The sequence below is a fragment of the Notamacropus eugenii genome, chromosome 6 (assembly GCF_028372415.1).
Source record: "Notamacropus eugenii isolate mMacEug1 chromosome 6, mMacEug1.pri_v2, whole genome shotgun sequence".
Classification (NCBI taxonomy): domain Eukaryota; kingdom Metazoa; phylum Chordata; class Mammalia; order Diprotodontia; family Macropodidae; genus Notamacropus; species Notamacropus eugenii.
In genome coordinates, this window is record NC_092877.1 from 139,950,775 (window position 1) to 139,970,349 (window position 19,575).

The following is a 19,575-nucleotide window of genomic DNA, read 5'->3' on the forward strand; positions in this document are numbered from 1 at the left end:
ATAAATATTGAAAGAATCCACCCATCACCACCTGAAAGAGAAACTCCTAGGACCACTGTGGCCAAATTCCAGAGTCCCAGGTCAAGGAGAAAATATTGCAAGCAGACAGAAAAAAACAATTCAAGTATTGTGGAAATACAATCAGGATAACACAAGATCTAGCAGCTTCTACATTAAGGGATTGAAGGGCATGGAATAGGATATTCCAGAAGTCAAAGGAACTAGGACTAAAACCAAGAATCACCTACCCAGAAAAACTGAGTATAATACTTCAGGGGAAAAAATGATCTTTCAATGAAATCGAGGACTTTCAAGCATTCTTGATGAAAAGACCAGAGCTGAAGAGAAAATTTGACTTTCAAACACAAGAATGAAGAGAAGTATGAAAAGGTAAACAGCAAAGAGAAGTCACAAGGGACTTACTAAAGTTGAACTGTTTACATTCCTAGAAAGAAAATATTTGTAACTCTTGAAACTTTTCAGTATCTGGGTACTGGGTGGGATTACACACACACACACACACACACACACACAGCACAGAGTGAATTGAATAGGATGGGATCATATCTTAAAAAAATGAAATTAAGTGGTGAGAGAGAAATTTATTGGGAGGAGAAAGGGAGAAATGGAATGGGGCAAAATTATCTCTCATAAAAGAGGCAGGCAAAAGACTTTTTAGTGGAGGGAAAAAGAGGAGAGGTGAGAGAAAAACATGAAGCTTGCTCTCATCACATTCGACTAAAGGAAGGAATAAAATGCACACTCATTTTGGTATGAAAACCTATCTTACAATACAGGAAAGTGGGGGAGAAGGGGATAAGCAGGGTGGGGGGGAGGATGGAAGGGAGGGCAATGGGAGGAGGGAGCAATTTGAAGTCAACACTCTTGGGGAGGGACAGGATCCAAAGAGAGAATAGAAGCAATGGGGGGCAGGATAGGATGGAAGGAAATATAGTTAGTCTTACACAACATGACTATTATGGAAGTCATTTGCAAAACTACACAGCTATGGCCTATATTGAATTGCTTGCCTTCCAAAGGGAATGGGTGGGGAGGGAGGGATGAAGAGAAGTTGGAACTCAAAGTTTTAGGAACAACTGTCAAATATTGTTCTTGCTACTAGGAAATAAGAAATACAGGTAATGGGGTACAGAAAGTTATCTGGCCCTACAGGACAAAAGAGAAGATGAGGACAAAGGAAGGGAGGGAAGATAGAAGAGAGGGCAGATTGGTGATAGGGGCAATTAGAATGCTCGGTGTTTTGTGGTAGGGGCAGGGGACGAATGGGGAGAAAATTTGGAACCCAAAATTTTGTGAAAATGAATGTTAAAAGTTAAATAAATAAATTTTAAAAAAAATAAAAATAAAAAAATAAAATAAAAACCAACCGCCCTTTCCCTTCCTCTCCCCCATCACCAAGGGGTGGTACAAAGTGTGACCACAAAACATGAGCTATTTGAGCAGCCCATGACTTCCTTAGATGCTAAGCACTGAAGCTGCATACTACAGGAAATACACAGACAGAGCCACACCACATAAACTTCCCAGAAATCGCAGACTATGTACCTCTTGCCTTCATGAGCTTAAGAGGTTAACATGATGCCATCCATGGATTGGCAGATAATTAAATCTGCCTAAACAAAGGTAATACAGCCAGGCCAGGCTAATTTTCCACCAGCAAAATGGTGACCACACTTGTCTTTCCTCTTAAATATTCCAGTTCCTGCAGTTGTCCAAAACCATTTTTACCAGTTAACTATATCTCTGTGGAATTGATTATGGCACCCCCAAGCTAACAGACACAATGAGATAGTCAGTGAGAACTGGATGCGCAGGTGCTTTCCCCTGCAGCTGTATCTTTGTACTTGCCTGGTAAACCACCCAGTCAAGTATGTCTCCTATATGCCTTGGGAATGAATACTATGTCTTCATTTGTGATGGAAAGCTGTCTAAAACTCCAGCCCTGCAGCACCGCTGAGAAATCAGAGCCCATGTTCAGCCTGTGTTGGATGCCTGAGAAAATATTTCTTAAACTCATTACTTTTCCACGGGAGCTCCCCTCTGGCCAAGGTCTCAAACACTCCCTGAAGATGGGAAAGGAGCATTCACAAAGGAGGAAGAAGAATTCTAAAGTCAAAGCAGCCTACTTCCTAAGTCTGCCCAGAGTCAGCCCTCCTTTCCCTCTTCTATGGCATCATCTCGGTTTCTGTGAATGTGCTTTTTGTGGGTATCTATCTTTTCATTTAGCCATCCTCAATGCCTGGCATACAGCCCCTTCACACTTCAGTCTCATAGAAGCCATTTTCTTCAAAACTCAATCCACCCACTACCTTGTACACAAAACATCATCTTCCAAAAGCTAGTGCCCTCCCTCAACTACCTTGCAATTATTTATTTTCTTTTAATATTTGCTTTATATTTAGAGATAACCAAGCAGTGGACAAGATAGTTTTGGACTGTAAGACCTAGTTTGAAATTCTGTCTCAAACATTTACTTGCCATGTAAATGTGGGCAGAGATGGTATTTCAGTGTCAGTTCAGTGATTTATTATTTTGTGGATTTCTAGACTTGAAAACAACTGAGAAAATGTTAATAGTGCAACTTAAATTTAAGGGTGTCATGCACACATTTTTTTTTCTCAGAGAGCTGGTTGTTAAATATTGCCAGCATATCCCTGCCTGCACTTAACCTCTCAGACTCAGTTTCCTTACCTGTAAAGTGGAGAGAATAATAGTACCTACCTCAGAAGGTTGTTGTGATGATCAAATGAGATGACACATGTAAAGGACTTTGAAAACTGGGAAGTGCTATATAAATCTTAGCTATTATCTTGTATTTATTCTCTGTGTCCAGGTCATATCCCTGTCTCCCCAACTCACTGTGTAAAAATCGTTTCATTCTTTCTATTTATATACCCAGCACCTAGCACAGTGCTTGACACATGATAGGTGCTTCATAAATACTTGTTTATTGATTAGAGAATTTGTCTGGTTCCTTAATCCTACCTCCAAAAATCTCCCTCATTTAACTCTTCTTCTACATCTTTCCTTTCCTCTGTTTCACTCATATCCCCTTTCTTTCTTTTCCTTTCTACCTTCTGCTTAATAGGATACAAAGTGTATTTTAAAATATACTTCCATTTTGTCGACTTAATAATCCCATTAGTTTGGCCTTTTATTTCTCTTTATAAAAAAAACTCATTTGATTTTTATGTCTATGGAAACCACATTTTTCTTCTTGATAGAAAACAAAATTATTTCCCACTCTTTCCTTTAAAAGTAGGAGTGAAGATTTTTCAATAAAGGCAAGACATTCTCCTGAGTATGCAGTGCAATGACAGTGGATAGAGCACTAGACCTGGAATCAGAAAGACCTGAGTTCAAATCCTGCCTCAGATACTTACCAGCTAAGTGACTCTAGGCAAGTCACTTAATCTCCATCTGCCTCAGTTTCCTCATCTGTAAAATGGTGGTAATAATAACATCTACTTTCAAGGGTAGTGAGGCTAATGTGATAAAATATATAAAGCACTTTACAAACCATGGAGAGTCATATAAGTACTAGTAGTAGTGGTGGTGGTGGAGGTGGTAGTGGTAGTGGTAGTGGTAGTGGTAGCAGTAGTAGTAGTAGTAGTAGTAGTAGTAGTAGTAGTAGTAGTAGTAGTAGTAGTAGTGGTAGTGGTAGTGGTAGTGGTGGTGGTTGTGTCAATGGAAGTAGCAGTAACAATGCTAGTAATCTAGAATAGAAATAAGGTCCCAGGAATCTCCCTTGAAAACTGAACATCCATATACTATAGGTCTGAAGAAGCATTACTATTTCTATTACTTGTATTTTCTTGTTACCATATTTTGTGAGTTTTTACTTCCCCAATTAGTGCCTTGGTTAAACCAACCAAGTGCCCTGTGCTTCCTAAAACTTCTAATATTTCACAGAATCACCAAATCTTAGAGTTAGAAGAGATGGCACAAGTCATCTAAGATGGCTACGTGGTGGCTCAGGAAGAATCTTTTTTATGTCAGCTAGCCTTCGGTTCAGGACACACGTCAGGAACTTTGTCCTTACGTGTAGTGAAATATACTTCATACAGCTTTGACTAAATGCCTTTACTTCAGCTTTCTGGGGGCAAAGTACAGTAACACCCTTCCCATGTGAAGCCCCAGTGGTTGTGTCCCTTCCAAAACTGACTCACACCAATTTTCAGGGTATTCTGAATAAATGTTCAAATGTAGACATTGTTCTTCCTGACAGAACGTAAGCTGTTTGAAAACACAGGTGTATCTGTTTTGTCTTTGTGTTCCCCAGGGTCTAGAACGGTGCCCAGCACACAATAAGTACTTGATAAATGTCTGTTGGCTATCAACAAATCAACTTCAGTTCATATTACCCCACATGCTGATCACAAAAAAGTGAACCTTTTTAAGATAATAGGAGATAAAGGTAAAAAAAATCAAGTACTAACTAGATTAATAGAACTTATATTTTTCCATTGTTAAAATCATTCCCGTGGGCTTCTTGATAACATAAATTATATTCTCATATTGTCATCGTTATCTTCACTGATTTATCCAGAATGTCAGAAATCTTTATCTGAAGTATCTTTCTTGTACAGAATATAGATCAAGTTTCCCTTCAATCCCTCTGGAATCCAGCAATTTGCTCAGATTACTAAGACCAAGAAACTCTTGCCAGTTTGTACATCTACTTCATTACCTCCTGTCAAGGGCAGGATTTGTCATTAAATGTTCGTTCTGGTCACATCTTTCAAGATGTCAGCAATGGTATCAGCATGATGGTATTTTCTGTCCAACAAGGGATTTGGACAGAGTGACCAGTGCTGTCCATGATTATTGTATGCGTTACCAACAGCATGCCTTAGCTCCATGTTAGACTATGGGTGTAATGAATAGAGGTACTGTCATTTATCTAAACTTTTTATCTTTTCTTGCAACTATCACAGTACTGAGTACATGTGACAGATAAAAAATTATTGTCAAATGAATGAATTGGCAGATAGCTGAGAGACAATTTGCCCTTCAAGGAATCCTCCTTTACATCTTTTTTTCCTATTTTCATTATCACATTATTATTTTCACTACAAATACTAAGTAAAAGATTTTTCTTCTGTAGCAAGAGAAGTCCCCACTGAGGCACAGGAAATTTACAATAAGGAAACTCTTCTCATTATTGCAGATATGAAACAACTTTGCAGTTTACTTGGCCTATTGAGGGTGCTAATGACTGTGATACTGATTTGCTCAAACTCGTACATACTCCCTTTCAGAGACTCACATGCAGGAGAATGTTGGAGCCAGTTCTAACCAGCTGATGGGAGCCTATAACTAACGTTCTAGCATAAGCACTGATACCTCAGAAATTGGCAAACCCTACAAATCAGGGTTTGATTTATTGTTTTATTGGCTATCTAGATTTAAGAAAGTAATGGAGGAGCAGCTAGGTGGCTCAGTGGATAGAGGACTGGTCCTGGAAGCAAGAAGACCATGAGTTCAAATGTGACCTCAGACACTTAATAGCTATGTGACCCTGGGCAAGTCACTTGACCCTCTCTGCCTCCACTGCCAAAAAAAAGCCATAGAAAAGATGTTAATGATACAGATTAAACCTAAAAATGTGTCCTGTGTACATTCTTTTATCTCTTAGATAACTGGTTGTTAGTTATCAGTATATTCTCTGGCACAGAACTTGAAATCTAGTCTTCCAAGGTCTGTGTCCATCATGTGCCATGCTACTTCTCAAGTACAGCCATGTTCCACATAATATGGCCCTGCCCAATACTTTCCACAGTATAGTTATTAATACGGAACTAAACTTGAATGGAACACCCCAAAACCTGGCTATAAAATCACTGTGCTAATACATGAAAAGCAAATCAAATGGTTAGTTTGCTACATGGGGGCTTATGCCCCAGCAATGTAAAATTCCCTTAATGTGTGCTTTCCATTGCCATGTTACTTACTCTGTGGGCAGGTTGTTTCTCCTGACTTCGATGAACTCATTTAGCACTTCATGCAGGGCATCCCTGTATTGGAAGCAGCATATTGTTATGGTAGGGAAATAGACCTGAGGTCAAAGAGCCTGGATTTGGATCTTTAACTGTGTTAGGGCAATCCCTCTGAGCCTCAATTTCCTTGACTGAAAAAAGTGTGGGGAGGGTTGGAGGGGTGTGTGTGTGTGATAACAATGATAATAATGCTTTCACTACTCACTTCATAGATTACAAGGCAAGCACTTTTCAACATAAATATGAATCATCAACAACATTGTTATACAAAGACCTACCTGGTCTATATAGTTCTGGGCCCCTGATATAATAATTATCAAAATAATTGACAAATAGCTATTTATATACTGGGGTTTTTTTTAAACTTTGGTTCCTCTTATCTATAAAAACTAAGAGATATTTCAGAAGAATTTAAAAACATTTCTTTCCCTTTTCAAATATGGATAGGATTTCAGACTAGAATATGTAATAATGATGATTGATGATAATAATGATAATTGACATTTATATAGTGCACTAAACTTTGCAGTTTGCTTTATATACATTCTCTCATTTGAACCTTACAACAATCCTATGAGGGAAGTACTATCAGTATATTATTATTCATTTGGCAGATGAGGAAACTGAGGCTCGTAGGATTGTAGTTTATTCATGGCCACACAGGTAATGCCAGCAATGGGATGGGATCCTCAGCTTCTTATAGTCCAATGCTAACCAACCTCTAACATCTTTTCCAACACCTGAAATTTGATCACTCTATGAATTTTTATTATTCCTGATTTTTACAAAATGTTTACTGAGTACCACCATCCTGCAGACATTTGGTAATAGAAATAGCTGTGATGTAGTTTGATCAGAAAGGCAGTGTGCAAGAATTTTAGCAAGGAAAAAGTATATCTTTTTCATCCATCACATGGGCATTGGAGTACACTGGCTCCTCTCTCTTATTTGATGTCAGGTTGCCTAAAAAGATTTTGACAGAGAAATTTAATGATAAACAAATGAAGGAAAACTCCCCCGAGGCATCAAGAGAATTCTCATTTCTGTGATAGCATTATTGCTTTAAGCAGTCAACCAAAGAGGGCACATCAACCTAAGCATGTGAATTAGAACACTTCAGCAGGAGAAAATTATAATGTATATTTTTGTTGTGGAGTTCAATTCTCCAACCCATGGATTAGAACATGGACCAGTAGGACAGAGAATGATTTCCTAACAAAGTGAAGATCTTTGCAGATTCAGGCAGGGAAGAAAAAAAAGCACCTTTCCCCATATTCTCAGGGCTTGATATTCTTTACCACTGCCATGGTACAATCAACTACATAGCTGAAGTGTACATGGATACAGGGGGCTACTGTCCTGTTAAAGCACAGATCAGAGAGCTTCCACGGTCATTCAATTGCCCTTTCCTTTGTGTGCCCACTCTAAAGTCTTTCTGAGCAACTCTGACAGTCAATTCTGAAAGGCATCAGCAGAGGGTACTCTCAGGACAGTAGGTTGTCAATCATACTTTATTTCCATCCCACCCCTTCATAGGCTACAATGGGGTCTAAAATCAGTCTAAGGGAGTGTTGATGTTCACCATCAAATCTGTCTAAATTTGGTCCATTTCCCATCCATGAGATCTTCACCTCTGCTCCTTCAGCAGTGCAGCTTGCTTTCTCCATAAGGAAAGAGCATTGTCTGGCCATCAAAGTCTATCCATGTCAAATAGTTGGAGGGGAACAAAGGTGCCATCATATTCGTTTGCCATGCTCTCCCGTATCTTGCAGGGGTTTTTTTATTTACAAAAGATTCCCTTGAGATATCATCACCCACTTAGGTACAGGATGTCCTTCTCAGGGACCTGCCAATTACAGTTAAAAACAGGAGCAGTGGCCAACAACTCCAGATGAGAATTCTCTGCTTCTTTGCGCTAGTTAAATCAAATGACATAAGAGTCAAATGAAAGTAGACCTTTCTCTTCTCCATGATTGTAGAAGTAGGATTATGACATTTTCCAGGACCAAAAGAGGAGAACTGGCATGGGTACACATTCTGTGTTTAAGAAAGAGATCGGCAAATGAACATGAAAGCATCTCCCTCCTATTTATCTTTGGGGTTTTTTTAATTCTCCTTTCATAGAATTAGACAGAACAGAATGAATGAGCTGTAGCTTCAGGCAAGATGCCTAATTCCATCACTCCGTCATCCTGTGCCAAAATTGATCATGTTAAAGATAATTTTATCTGATTTTCACCCAAAAACCCAAATTTCAAATGAACATGGTTTTTTGGGTTTTTTTGTTGATATGAATAACAATGCACATTTATGGAGAGTTTATGAGCTGTTCAACAGGTTAAACACACTGTTGAATTAGGTGATTTAACTGTTTAAATTGAGAATATCATCTTAGGCTTGCTTCATTAAATACAATTCCAGATGGGAGCAGCTACGTGGTGCAGTGGATAGAGAGCCAGTGCAGGAGTCAGGAGGATCTCACTTCAGACACTTGACACTCACTAGCTGTGTGACCTTGGGCAAGTCACTTAGCCCCAATTGCCTCATCCTGGGTCATCTCCAGTCATCCTGATGAATATCTGGTCACTGGATTCAGATAGATCTGGAGGAGAAGTGAGGCTGGTGACCTGCACAGCCCTCCCTCACTCAAAACAAAGTCACGTGCAAGTCATGTCATCACTTCTCTGATGGCATGGTCTTCTTCAGCAATGAAGGACAAATACACACACACACAATTGCAGATAAACAGGAAATCTTTTGAGCCCAATAGTTAGAGAAGAAACTTACTTTTAAGTCTAATGGTACACTTCCCTAAATGAGAAAAAAGTTGCCATTCAGCCTATATCATGAAAATGAAACAGCAAAATTAATAATAAATACCAATTATAATAATAATAATAATAATAATATCCTCACGGTAAAATGAAGTTGGGTCTGGATGACTTCTAAGGTCCTTTCCAGCTCCGTATTCCCATGATCTAGTCTAGTAAGTCTTTTTGTTTGTTTGTTTAATCCATATTATGCCCCACTGCAGCCAGTTATGTAAACTCAGAGGAAGAAAGATTTATGAATATTGAACAGAGTTATAACAATGGCTATCATCTAACAGATAAGATTTCTTTCCATGGAATTCCAAAAGCCTGCTCATCTCAGAGGTTTCAGCTAACCATTCATCTTGTACCATCGTGTGTTGACAGAGAGGAAGAACCACAAAGGTCCCACTCAAGGTCCACCTTCCACCACAAGCCTCTAGCTCCAATTTCACCACCTCCTCATTTTACTTCCCTCAATTCAACCTCTCCCCACTCTGCCTCCTTCAAAGGGCTACTTACTGTGACTCCAACTAATCAGGGCAGACTATAACCTGTACATATTCCCCATTCTCCATCCCTTCCCAGATGAATCTGCCCCATGCACCAGATTTCCTAATTATATATCTGATAACTTTAGGTATTTATTTCAGGCTAAAAATCTTTAATGGTATCCCAGTGACCTCAAGCCAATCTGCAGATATTTTTATCACTGATGTATTCTAAACATAAATACTCCAGTCTCTCCCCAATTAATAAATAGATGAATGAATGAATGAATGAATGACTAAATAAAAAAGAAATTGAGATTAGCAAGGACTATTGTGATCTCTCCCTCCTTGAATTTCTCCTAGCACTTTGCTTTGTGGTCCTCTGCCTTTATCATGCCATGCTTTCTATTCAAAATTCAATAAATACTTCATTAGCACCTACTATGTGCAAGACATTGTGATAGGCTCCAAGGATACAAAGGCAGGGGGAAAATCACTCCTTCCTTCCTTAGAGGTACCCATCTACATTCTACATATGCCCATATCAATGGAATTATAAGATGATTCCAGAATGGAGAGAGCACTGAGAAACAGGAGAGAAGTAATCAAGGAAATCAAGATGATATTAATTGGGCTATACAGCATATCCCTCCTGTTTCCCTCCCACATTAACCTGGAAACTCCAGAGGCAATGCAAGAAGTTTGCTCAGTTTGTCGTCAAAAGACGTGGGTACAAATGGCACCTCTGCCACCTAGCATTTGTAAGACCTTGGGTCAGACCTCTGGGCTCTCTGGGCCTCAGTTCCTCTATAAAATGAGGGGGTTAGAACAAATGGCTGATAAGGTCCCTCCCAGTTCTATATCTGTATATCTGTATATCTATATCTATATCTGTAATTTTATATTCTTGAGGCCAGAGACTGAGTCATTTTCATAGATGTATATCCAGCACCTTGGACACAGCATGTGCTTCATAAGTATTTGAATTGACAACTTAAATTATCCTTTCAAAAATACCCTAAACTATAAACTATCATAAAAGCTCCAAAACTCAGGTTCTAGAGTAGTTTCTGGGCCAATTACATGTCTAGAGTTAAGAAAAATCACCAAAATTTTACTTCCTATCAAATTTACTAATTAGAAAAATGGAGTATATTATCAACTCTTCAGGTCCAAATTGTTTTGACAGAATATTGAATCCAATTCACTAGTCAGTTAAAAGCATCAGAATGTATAAGAATCATTAAAGTACTGACTTTTTTCTTTTAATCTGGCAGGGGAGGAGGGAGAGGATGGGAGAAAACATTTAATTAGGATAAAACCAAAAAACCACCCAAAGCTCAACATTTTTAAAACTTTTTTTTAAATTAATAGTCCTGCAGCCACAATTATCATGTTAATCAGTGAATCTAAATAGAGCCATAGGGTTGATGGGCAAAAACAGAGTTTGATCAATATGTTTGCCAGTTTCCTTATCAGTAAAATGAATGGTCTAGACTTGATAATTCTTGAGATCCCTTAAAGTCCTAACACATTGTGATTATAGGCATACATACAAGAGCTATAAAATCATTCATTCATTTATGAATTTGGTAAGTATTTATTAAGACTATACTACATGCAAGGCATTATATTAGGCATTCAAGGCTAGACAAAGATGTATAAAACATTGTACCTTCTACACCTTTTTCCTCCATCTCTTCTGCCTCTCCCTAACCTACCTCACCATGGGGGATTTGTGGTATGATGTGCCTCAACATGGGTAGATCATTCTCTGTTCCTTTGACACCTACCCTCTCAAATGAATATGCCCAGGCACCAAACTTCCTAGTTACAGCTCTGATAATTAACCACAGTGCCTGGCACATAGAAAGCCTTAATAAATGCTTGCTGGCTGACTGTCTGGATTATTTTAAAGAGAAGTAGATTGTTAATGTTTTGGGTGCCACTGCCTTCTTCAAAAATTGGCTCAGCTGCTTAGTTTGTCCAATAACAAGTTTTCTGACATTTAAATGGAAATGGAGCATTGTTACTCCTTGAGTCAGCTAACAAAAACTCCAGCATATGATGCATTCATTCATAAAGAGCTGGAAAACACATTTTCATGCCTAGCTAATGTCTTGATCTTTCCTGCAAGTCAAGTTCTTCTCAAACCGCATTTGTATGGGAATAAAAAAGCCACAGCATAGCTGACACAGTATTTCAGAATGACTTGTCTTGACCAGTTGATTGGGTAGTAAAATGGATAGACCATACAGTGATCCTAGCCTATTGTTAAGATGTCAGAAATGACTTAACTGTGTTGTGACCCATGATTTTCTTCATGTAAATATCAACTACATTCAAATCAACCATCATATAGTCAATTAAATTTCCTCAGTCCTCCTAATAGCCCATCATTGAGCAATGAGTCAGAGAATGACAGGGTGGTCTGAAGCATTCATTTAGATAGATGGAAAGGCTGCATTGTTCCAGAGAGTATTTGAGTATCTGATCAGTTACGCAGAGCATAACCTGAGCTTCTAGTATTTTTCCACAGGTAGATTGAAGTACTTTCCATTTTTTTTTCAAACTGGCTGGACACTTTATGGCGAAACATTGGAGAACACAGAGAAGAGTACAGAAGACAGAAGCTACAATCTGCTTCATTGGAGGGAATGCTCCCATCTATGAGATCACAGAGCCAGCAGAGGATTGGAAACTGAGGGGGGAACATAGGACGTTGAGCTGAATAGAACTTTAGAAATTATCTAGTTCAACCTTCTCTTTTTATAGAGTAGGAAACTGAGGCCCTGACAAGGGGAGAGTAATTTCCTGAGATCACATTGGGAGTCAAACCTAGGGACTTATGACTCCAAAGAAGGTAGGGAAGGGAGAAATGGACGTAGACTGCTGCCATTGGAAATACGATTTGGCCTGCTCTGTTTGTTGGGGGAGATTGATCTCTATGTGAATGCATGTTTTACAATTTAATCGTCTTAAACCCTATATTAGGTCAGTCAGTCATGATCCAGATGGTTGCTCAGCAACTAACCGGAAAGGGGTCATTCTGGGCCTGCTTAGAGGCTTACCACCATATTTCTTTCTCTGTCTCTATCTCTCTGTCCCTTCCTCTATCTCTGTCCCTGTCTTTGTCTCTCTCTCTCTCTCTCTCTCTCTCTCTCTCTCTCTCTCTCTCTCTCTCTCTCTCTCTCTCTCTCTCTCTGTCTTTCTGTGTCTGTCTCTCTGTGTCTCTCTCTGTCTATCTCTGTCTCTCTCTGTTTCTCTGTCTGTGTCTGTGTCTGTGTGTCTGACTTTCTGTCTGTCTGTCTCTGTCTCTGTCTCTCTCCTCTTACAAAGGGCTCTCCTCTCCCTTTCTCCGATAATTCTGCTGCAAGTAGCAAATGGGCATGTGTACCATATACAAGTCACAATAATTCCTTGTGCAAGCAAATGCAACATAAAAAATAGTGTGTGCCAGCAGCTTTTAAAGCAAATATCCAAAGCAGATTAAAAAGCTAGCACTATCTCACAAGTAAAAGATCTTCCAAACACATTGTAGCGGTTTCAGCTGCCTGTTGATTTTAATTTCATTAAACAAAAATAAAAAATTCTACAGTAAGCTAAAAAAAAAGAGCTGTAAAAGGGAGTGTATTGCCATTAAAATGACCTCAGGCTACTTAGCATTGCACACTGCCATCTAGTGTGGAGTCTGTCTTTTAATTCCAAATGTGAGGTTAGAGTCTTCAGGGATAGGAATATACTATATTTCTTAAGCAGATTTTTTCCCTTTGGAAAGACAGGTTTGAAACATATTTATTCATAATTGCTTCAAGAGAAGAAGTCTATTGGGAAGAAAATGAGATTACACATTCAATAAAACCCAGCCTGTCTCATAAATTAAGATAAGAAAGATCTGATTGTATTAGCAAATATGAAAAGTTACAGATTTGGGTCATGAAGGCATAAAATGTTTCCCCTCCAAAAAATGAAGCGACTTTTTTTCAATCTCTATATCAAATATACTGCATTTGTAACTATGAAAGTGATGGACACTCATACTCTAAATGGAATGTGCAGTCATCTAGCTAGTTTAGTATATCAGGATGTTCAAAAAGACATTTGATAATGTTCAATAACTACCAGTAACATTTTCAAACATTTGTTGCAGCCATAGTTATAATCTCCACTCTTCTACGGTTATCATTTCAGTTTCAGGTGTAATTCTTTGTATTTTATTTCAACTATTTTATTTTCTAACTTTGTATAATGTAACTTCCTCCTATATAGGTTGATCCAAGGATTAACATAACGTCTCTCATTTTTTTACTCAGGGAAGCAGAGACCTGTGGAGATGAAATATGGACTATTTTCAACAACTGGAATGGAGCAAAGGTTGTATAGGGGCAAGGCAAAGGGTATCAGCTTTCTCATGCTCTCTCTCTCTCTCTCTCTCTCTCTCTCTCTCTCTCTCTCTCTGCCTCATTATGAAGGGCTCTCTCTCCTTTTCTCCCATTAGTCTGTTGTTAATAGCATCTGGCCCTGTGTACCATAGACAATTCACAATATTTCCCTGTGCAAACAAATGCAACATAAATGTAGTGTGCACCAGCAGCTTTGAAAGAAATCCTCAAATTTCTCAAAATCCTCACATCAGATTAAGAAGTCAGCACTGTCACAAGTAAACAGGTCTTGCAAACATATTGTAGGGGTTTCAGAGAGAGTGAGAGTTAATCCTTGGATCATTGGGCTCCACTGTTAGGGTGCTTGTTCACCACGAACTAGCACTGCTGTCCCTCCAATTCACTCACAACAACTTGGGTGCTTACCAACTCTAAAAACTGCTAGAAGGGAAGTTTGGAAGATTACCACAACTCTTTCAAATGAAATCGAAGTTAAAAAACATTAGGACTGCAACTTTCAGTCAATCAAGAAACATTTATTAGGCACCTACTATGTGCTCGCTGTGTTAAACACTAGAGGTAGCAAAAGGAGGCAAAAAACAGTCCCTGATCTCAAGAAGCTTACAGTGTAATGGGGCAGACAGCATGCAAACTAATATATACAAAGAAAGCTATACATAAGATAAATAAGAAAAAATTAGCAGAGGGAAGCACTAGAATTTAGATACATCCTTTAAATAAGTCCTATGGGATTCTTTCATCATTGGTTATGTCCAAAGTAAAGTGGAGATTCAGTTACAAGCTCTCCAGTACATTGTTCATACCAACTGGATCACTGGAAAATGTTTCATCCTTTACTGTACATATGTTCTCTCATTTGGTCCTCATAGCAATCCTATGTGGTAAATGTTATTATTCCCATTTTACAGATGAAGAAACAGAAGATAAAAGAATGTGACTTTTCCACACAGTTTATAAATATCTGAGCTCACAAATATCTCAAAATACTTTGAACATCCTTATTTCAATGCATTTCTTTCTAACTCCAAGTTCAGCATTCTCATCTGCTATGCCACCTAACTGCCTCATGTTCAGGATCCTAAGCAAAATTTCCTAGGTAATAGTCATTACTTTAAATATTGACAGATTAGTCACCCTGTTTTTATTCATTCATTCATTTATTCATTGGACAAGTGCTGATTAAATGCTTACTGTATACAAAGTACATTATATTTGAAAGCATGACCCAAGAAAACACAATTATATACTACCTCTGTTTACAATGGCAAAAATAAGTCTCAAGATTATTACGCTCCTTAATGTCAGCAAAGATTTCAAAATTCTTTAGTCTACTTCCAGAGTTTACAAGCTATAACAAAATAATGCTGTAAAAAAAACTAATGTGAAATAAATATATCCATTTAGTATCTTTTCAATAAATGAAAGGATCCTGCCATGTGGAAACAATAAGAATGTTGAGAAGGTATCGTAAAACTTTCTTTCTTTTGGTTCTAGACTTATAATGACATACACTCAGGGAGCTCCCAGAATGGAAACTCCCTTAGCACTCAGTCTACAACAAAGAATCTAACAGAACTTCTTAAGGCACTGATCCAGAGTCACAATAGATAGTATGTATCAGATGGAGGACCTGAATTCAGGTCTTCCAGATAAGTTCATCTATCTCCAATATCATGTTGCCTCTCACATAAAACTTTTTAAAAGCTTAAAATAAAGTATCTTGCTAATCTGCATGCTGGCCAAAACTCATGAAAAGAATTGACATCCCCTGCCCGAGTTGCTCTAAACACACACACACACACACACACACACACACACACACACCCCTTTACCTCAATCCCATCAATACATCACACATATCTGGAAATTTTTAAAATAGACTTATTTCAAAGAAATACTGAGTAAGCATTAAAGGAAACAAATATAACTAATAAATCTCCAGGGACCAAAATATTATAATAAGGTTTACATTAAAAAAAGTTTCCAAAAATGATTTATTCCATCAATTCCCTCTTTACTTAATCTTAGGCATATAATTCTAGTATGACAATGAGTATATCTTAAATTCCTTTATGATGCAGAACACAAGAATTTCTCAGTCAACTTTTTTTAACTTAGCCAAATAACCTGTAAAGGGCTTGAAAATAAGGTTTGCATGTTAAAATAAAATTGGTTGTAAAACAAGGTAGGAAATTTAGAAAAAGACAGCAAGATATTAAATTACACATTAATGTTTTAATTTGTGGTCATTTTATAGTATGTGTTCCTACCTATTACAATTCCCATATCTGTGAAGAGCAAGATTGTATTATTGGCACAAGTCTGTTACCTGTGTTTTCTCAATGTAGTCACTGGTTAGGGATTAGTGTCTGGAATCAGGCAAAATGGAGATGGGTATTCAGTAAGCATTTCACTCTCTAATTATAATGATTCCATTAAAAACAATAAAACTTTGGATTCTCAGATGTTAGATACTTACCTGGAAACTGCTATGCATGTGGTTGCTAAGGGATATGAATTCAGTTTGCAGGGATTGTTTTTTTTTTTTTTCTTTCTCTACCTTTCTGCGAATCACCCCCTTGGGTTTTGCCTCAAGGTAGTGAAATGTAATTCTGCTCCCCACATGGAAATTTACATTACTTGTACTGGGAGACACTCCAAGGTCTCATGCAGGTTATGAATTATCTTCAAGTCACAAAATTTAGAATGAGTATCTGTTGAAGGAAGCCCTTTCCCTAAAGTTAATGGTTTTCCTTTTCACATACCTAAAATGAAATGGTACTACTTATCCATGAAATTTCACTAATGAATTAGTCTATGTTATAAACTACTTCCCTTTCAGCATGAAGTCCAAAATGAGCTGAAAATTGAAGTCATTCCATCAGTTTGGGCCCAGAAATTGGTGCAAAGTCTTATCTCAGTATGGATGATTTTTGAGCCCTACGATTCTGAACCCAAAATTCTGTCACAGATTTTCTGCCTCTAGCTCTGGCTATGTGCTTCAACAGATGAAATGCCCAGGCTAGAAATCTTAATGTCTGTCTGGTCATATTTTATGCCTCTATCACATACTATCTCAGCATCAAAATATGGATTAAAATGTGGACCTTATCTGTCATCCTACTATCAGTAAGTGTTAACTTCCCAATTATCAAACAGAATGTTCTTTTTAAAGAAACAGGAGGATATATTTTAACCAGCATACACATCTTTTCCATTAAGAGGAAGCTCTAGCCTGTATTCCATGCACATTTTATAACCTTTCAAGGGCAATCTTCTTATGTCACATTTTAAGAATTAACTAGAAAGACATTTCCATAGGAAGAGTAATTTAACATTAGAACAAATTCCCCAAATTTACATTTTCTGTAATCTACTTATCGTAAGGAGATTGATCTTTTATGCTGAATTACCAGTGCTCAGTTCGGGCTGCTCTCTGAAACTGACATAACCGAGACAACCTTGCTCTTTACTCTGGGTAAACTGACAATTCCTGTCTTGCTTGCAACCTCTATCTCACTGAACTTCTTACTCAACATAAACTGCGCTTCCTTGCCTGTGATTTTTTCTTCCTTGGTGAACGGTTTAACAACCCAGTAGTCTGCAGTAAGTCAGCTTCCTCTAATGTCTGGTCCAAAACCCACTAGAAAGAAGACTCCTGGTGCCTTCTGTTGGGTGCCCAACTTTTGATCTGTGAAGCATACCTATCAAAAGGTTATCTAGTCCCTGCCTTAAACCGATGATAATAACAATAATACTACTAATAATAATCACAACTCTTTCCATTAGATTTTGCTTTTTTGCCTTTGTTATTTGTTTGGGGGGGGGGGGGGTTGGAGGAGGGGGCATTTTATAGTCCTACACATTTATATGACCAAATTCTGCCGCTGGGGGTAGGGGGTGTTGAAGGGAATGGGGAAGATATATATACAGAACTCAGCCCCCCAGGTCGTGATACACACAAATACCTAAATGTACATCGAATCCTCAAAGGAGACAAGGAGGGGAAGAGGGTGGAGGAGAAGAGAAAAGGGGAGAAGAAGCAAGTCTGCATTGTTAAAATAACAGCATCAGAAAAATCCACCAGGTTTTCCCGGTAAGTTTTGGACAACGGCAGCAACAGCCTAATGAATATGCGCATCCTCACCCTTAGAGATGAACGTCTTCTCCCCAGCCAGCAGCAGCTCCTGGGTCTGTCTCCTGCATCTCCTCCGGGGCAGCGGTGGCAAGAGCCACTAAAGTGGGAGGAGATTTGGGACGGGTGGGGAGGGAGGAGGGGCAAACCAGGTATCTAGAGCTGGACCCGAGCGACCACGCCACATCACCGTAGTCACCAGTCCGGGTGCCTGTCGTTCCACACAACCCTCAGTCCCTCGAGTCTGTACTTGTCCTCCCTCTAAGTTAGGGTAAGAGGAGCTGGGGAGCCAGGGTCTACGCAGGGGAAAGGGAAGCAAAGAAAGGATGGTCTCCTGTACTCCCCAGCCTAAGACCAACTGCTGTTAACCGTGCACTGGGATCTCTATTGAGTTTGGAATTGCAGTTAAGGGGAGGGGGCGGGGGGAAGGAGGACAACAATTGCATATAATGGAGTTGTGGGGAGACCCAAGGGAAGCAAGGGAGGGAGAGATGCTGTGGTTGGCAGCTGAGAGCCCCTAGCAGTAAGCTCTCTCCGTTTGAGATGCAGCAGCTCTGAGTCTAGGACAAGAATGGCACGCAGTAGCACCAGGGAGAGCCAGATAGCCAGCAGTGCCATGAGCCGTGCAGGTGGGCAGTGCCCAGGAAGGTCAGCCGTGGGTACACCTGAAGGCACCTGAGAGTGTGTGCCTGGTCGGAGGAAGTGGGGGGGGGGGGGGGGGGAGTTGAGGCAAGGAGTTGTACTGATAGCAAAGACAGGAGAAACGACCAAGTAAGAGACCAGATAGCCCACCAGTTAGGAGAATGAACGGGGGTGCAAGAACGAGTCTGGGGAAGGTGGTGAACAGGGTAGCCCAACTGAGAAACTTGCAGCGCAATAGAGTGGCGTCTGTCCATTCTCCCCTTGCCCCAGCCCAAGACACTCACCGGTGCTCCCCCAAACCCATTCCAGGACAGCAGCACTCTCCCACCTCCCCCACTGCCCATTCAGCCCCGCCAATATTCACAGAGAGTCCTTGGAAATAAGAGGCAAAAATTACCTCTCCGGAGGGAGATGGGGCTGGGGGCTTGCAGCGGCGGCCGGAGGAGTAGGCAGGCAGTGGCACCACAGACTTTTAGCTTGACTTTCCTCCTTCGGAGTGTATGTGTGTTTGTGTGTGCGTGCGTGTGTGCGTGTATATATATGCGCGCGCGTGTGCGTGTAGAAGGAGCTGTAACCTGCTATTTATAGACTGGAGTCTCCAGCACCTCTGGCTGAAAAACCAAGAGGAAATGAGCAGAGCAGAGAGAAGCAGGGGCAGCCGCGGTGGCGGAGGCAGCAGCACTGGGCACAGGCAGCAGGCTCAGAAAGAGACGCACGCACACATCCCCTTCCACCGCCACCCACCCTCTTTCCTTTCCTCTTGTCTCCCTCCCTCCCTCTGTCCTCGCTGCCAGCCCTGCCACACGCGCTGCCGCCGCCAGAGAAGTTGTCACAAGCGCCCGCTGCTGCTCACACACCCCCTGGCACAAATGCTACTTTCTTCCCCCTCCTCTTCTTTCTCCTCTACCCCCTCCATCTATTCCTCCTCCTCCTCCTATCCTTCCTCCAAGCCATCTCCTCCCAATGTCACCCGCAGATCAGCAGCAGCAGCAGTAAGGGCACTGGCTCAGCTCCCTTCGCAGTCCTCTAGAGGAGTTTGTGTGCCCTAACCCCCGCAGGCCAAAGAGGAGAGGA

The 19,575-nt window shown here is 39.9% G+C and overlaps 1 protein-coding gene across 2 annotated transcripts in view; it reads right to left on the reverse strand.

Moving 5' to 3' along the window:
• The window catches only part of INPP4B (inositol polyphosphate-4-phosphatase type II B), a 958,716-nt gene extending 939,626 nt beyond the window's left edge, over positions 1-19,090 (reverse strand). Inside the window, exon 1 of one of the 2 annotated variants that reach the window (XM_072621124.1) lies at positions 18,899-19,077. The gene's annotated coding sequence lies outside the window, so the exon portion shown is untranslated. Of the gene's footprint in view, positions 1-18,898 lie in introns of both variants that reach the window. The other variant, XM_072621126.1, reaches the window with a different exon arrangement.
• Positions 19,091-19,575: the final 485 nt, after the last annotated feature.